Consider the following 4,262-nt stretch of genomic DNA (forward strand, 5'->3'; position numbering starts at 1 on the left):
TCGTTGCTTGACAGTGTCATTGTGTATCACCAACCCCAAATCAAGACTCGCCTCCCCCATTTCTTTTCTTTTGAGACAGCCTCAGGTAGCCTGGGCTGACCTTACACTAGTTATGTAGGTGAGAATAGTCTTGAATCCTCCTGCCTCTGTCCAACTTTTTCTTTTTTTAAAAAATATTTCTTTTTCTGTGTGTGATGATTTTCTTGCATGTATATAAGTGCACTGCATACATATATGCCTGGTGCCTGTGGAGACCAGAGGAGGGTACTGGATCGGGTGCTGGGTGTGGTACTGCATGCATGTAATCCTAGCACTCCAGAGGTGGAAGCCAGAGGTCACTGAATGTTCAAGGATAGCCTGGTTTACCTGAGGAATTCCAAGCCAGCCAGGGATGCATAATGAGATCATTTTAGAAGTTCAAAGTTAAGATAGGGGCTGGGGAGATGACTTATTTGTTAAAGTATGCACTGTGCAAGCATGAGGATCCAAGTTTGGATTCCCAGCACCTACTGAAAAGGCCTGCTGTAGTATGTGTCCTTACACCTGTAACTCTGGAGCAGAGAACGGAGCATATCTGGCCAGCTAGCCTAGCTAAATTGGTGAATTCAATCTCCAGGATCCATATGGTGGAAAGCAAGAACAGACTCCCACAAATTTCCCTCTGACTTACACACACACAGACTATGACATAAAGCATAAATAAATAAATACATGTAGTTAAAAATAAGACATCTAGTATTTCACTTGAGATTTGTGTGCTTTATTCTATATATGCATATATTCTAAGGTCGCCTATCCCGAATACTGTCCCATTCTTTGCCTTCTGAAGTATGCTAAAATCCCCTGACACATCTAAAACACCCTCAGTTTGACATTATAATTTTAATTCACTAAGGAAGAAAGGAAGAAAACGAGCACCCCAAAGTACAAGAAAAGTCCAGGTGTATACTTGGGATGGGTACTGATCTGCTGCCCAAGGCTCAATAGATTGCCTAGGCCTCCTCAGTGACACCCAGATTCAGGGGGTCTTGATCAGTCCCATGCTGGATTCCCAGGCTGATGCCTGGGTTTTGGACTCCCATAGAACAATGTGAGGTGCATTCTCACCCTGAACTCTTGGGGGAGGGTCTAGGCCCTGCCCTATATGAAATGACAGACTATGGACACCCCCATGGAGGGCCTCACCCTCCCTGGGGGAATGAGGGGGACAACGGGGGGGGGTTGGGGGGAGGGCACGGGAGGAGGGGAGGGAAACGGAGAGGGACCTGGAACTGACTTGTGAAGCAACCTTGTTTCTTATCTAAATTTAAACTGGAAAATAAAATAAAAGAAAAGAAAAAAAAAAGAAAAGTCCAGAAATGTTGGACATGATCAGAACAAACTCCACTCAAAGTTTTTTTCCTTTGGGGACAATGCTGGGGATGGAACCTAGGCTGTGTCCATATACAGCACACACAGTAGCCCTGAGCTGCACACTCTGAACTCAATTCAAAATTTAAGGAAAGGAACTTGGAAAAATCAGTTTCTGGTTTCCTTCACCCAAGGACATGCTTAAGACAATCACTCCACTGTGTCCTCAAACATCTGCAAAGCAAGGAAACTCCAAAGCTGGAGAAGAACATCTGCCAAACACACTCACCCACCCAGAGAAATAGAATTTTTTGTAGGGAGTGAGACAGGGTTTTACTCTATAGAGCGGGCTATAGCCCAGAATGAACTGGAACTCACAATGTAGCCCAAGTTGGCCTCAAGCTCAATGTGATCCTTCTACCTCAGCATCCCAAATGCTGGGATTAAGGCATGTGTTACCACACCCAACTTCTGCTGCAGTTTCAAGGCGGTCTCTTCTTGTTCCTGTCCTGTCTTCCTCTGCCTCCTGGAATGCATGTGGATGCCTCCCTAGGCTGTATCTCAGCCCAGATCTTTCTCAGAACTACAGCAGGAGATCAGCCTCTTTCAACAGTCAGCAAGCCTGATGAACAGTCCGAAAGCAACCCCCTCCTCAGCAAACTTCCTGCTCTGCCTTCATGAATGGGAGCACCGGAACTGGGGCATCTCACCGTGTTTTTCTTGTTTCCTAATTCAAGTCCATAGGAATGACCCTTCTGACAAAATGAGATGGTCATGGTGGAAGGAGTGAGAACCTATTCCTGCAAGTTGTCCTCTGACTTCCACAAGCGTGTCCCCCCCACTAAGAAATTCACTGTATCATAGCCATAGCTGGAACCTGGGTCCTCTACTCTGGTGTAGGTTTTTACAAAATGGTGCAGGTTATCAACAAGTCTGGCTTTGGTGAGGTTGCCCAAGGCAGTAGGGTGGCCCCTCACCAAAGTGCAGCAATCGATCAAAATCAACCAGAATTGTTGCCTTCTTCATTTAGCACATGTGCTGAGAGGGTCCTAGGACCTCTGGGTGAAGACCAGGTACGGTAGCATAGAGTCATGTTGCAGTGAGTACGGTGGGGTCTGCTTGTTCTCTCAGAAGTTTCTCCACACAGACACAATGAAAGCTGGGCCAAGCCAAGTCAAGGGTCTGCTTCTGTGCCAGCATGATCTTTAATGGGGCTGGGGATGTGAATCAGTAAAGTGCTTACTTTGCAATCGTGAAGACCTGAGCTCATTGCCTAGAACCTGCCATGTACGGAGGCATGCGGTTGTAATCCCAGTATTGGGAGGTGGAGGCAGAATGGTCCTTGGGGCTCAATGGCCAGCAGCCCAGCCTAATTAATGAGATATGAGCTAATGAGAGAGCCTGTGTCAAAGGAGGGACAGCCCCAGGCAAAGGTCACATCTTACTTCTTATTGATCTCAGACTCTTGACATGGACAGGGGAGACAGAAGACCTCCTCTATGCATTTGATCTGGCCAGATGGCCTCTACCAGTCTGCAGCCTTAGTCCAGGGTTAACCACTGTGGCCTGAGGCTGTTGCTAAAACCACCAGGGAAGCTGCTCTGGCCCCCAAGCCTAGGCCCAGGGCCTTTGTGTCCTCCCCCTGCATTGGCATCATCTGCTATTTGGCATTATCCCCAAGAAAGAAGAGAAGGCTCCCTTTAATGGCCTGATGGTTTGGACATGCTTTGAAGTGAAAAAGTGGAGTGCAGTAGCCCTCTGGGCCTGGGATATTATGGTTGATAACTGTGCCATCTGCAGGAACCACATTATGGATCTTTGCATTGGGTGTCAGGCCAACCAGGCGTCTGCTACTTCCAAAGAGTGTACTGTTACGTGGGAGTCTGTGATGTAAGGAACCATCTTTACCTATCCGAATGGCTTATGCATGCATTGTGGGTTGTCCATGCTTTGCCAGTCTTGAAAATTATTAGGGGAAAAATGAGTAGCCCACCTTTCTCCCAAAAGATGTACAAATAATAAAAACGGATTTTAAATTTAAAAAATTCAGGTCTCCACCATCTTTCTCCTACGTTTCTGTCATCCTCCTGGGGACTTCATGTCAACTCTCTGCATCTGCTGTTGAAAAGACTCACTAGACAGGGGGTCACACAGGTCTGGGACTGGTGTTTGTCACCTTTGTTTTCTGACACATAGTGGTTGCTAAAGTAGTTAACTACTGTTTTATTTTTCAGGGAGGGATAACCTGTTGAGAGAAGCCTTTTCCTTGCCAGCAGCTTGGTTTTTCACCCGCCAGTAGCCTGGGCTCTGCCGCATTGCAGTCCCCAAATAACACACAAGACGCTGTATTAATTATGAAGCTGTTGGCCTTGCTTGTTTCTTACTGGCTAGCTCTGACTTAAGTATTCATCCCATAATTGTTAATCTAAGTATGTCTCTTACCGGAGAAGTTTCCGGGCTTCTTATCCCTATGGCGGTTACATCTTGACTCCCTGTGTTTCTCCTCCCCAGAGTCCTCCTTGACTCCTAGTCCCACCTATCTTGCTTCCCTATTGGCCAACAGTGCTTTTTTGACATACACAGGACTTCCCCCATCAATAACCTTATTTTTAAAATTTTTTTAGTTGTTTTGGTTTTGCGAGACAGGGTTTCTCTGTGGCTTTGGAGGCTGTCCTGGAACTTGATCTGGAGACCAGGGTGGCCTTGAACTCACAGAGATCCGCCTGCCTCTGCCTCCGAGTGCTGGGATTAAAGGTGTGCATCATCACTGCCTGGTTTATTTTGGCTTTTTTGAGACAGGGTTTTCTTATGTAGTCCTGGCTGTCCTGGAGCTCACTATATAGACCAGGTTGCTCTTAAAGTCTCAGAGATCTGATTGCTTCTGCCTCCTGAGTGCTGGGATTAAAGTTGTG

This window comes from Mesocricetus auratus, unplaced genomic scaffold (genome assembly GCF_017639785.1).
Source record: "Mesocricetus auratus isolate SY011 unplaced genomic scaffold, BCM_Maur_2.0 Super-Scaffold_100033, whole genome shotgun sequence".
Lineage (NCBI taxonomy): Eukaryota > Metazoa > Chordata > Mammalia > Rodentia > Cricetidae > Mesocricetus > Mesocricetus auratus.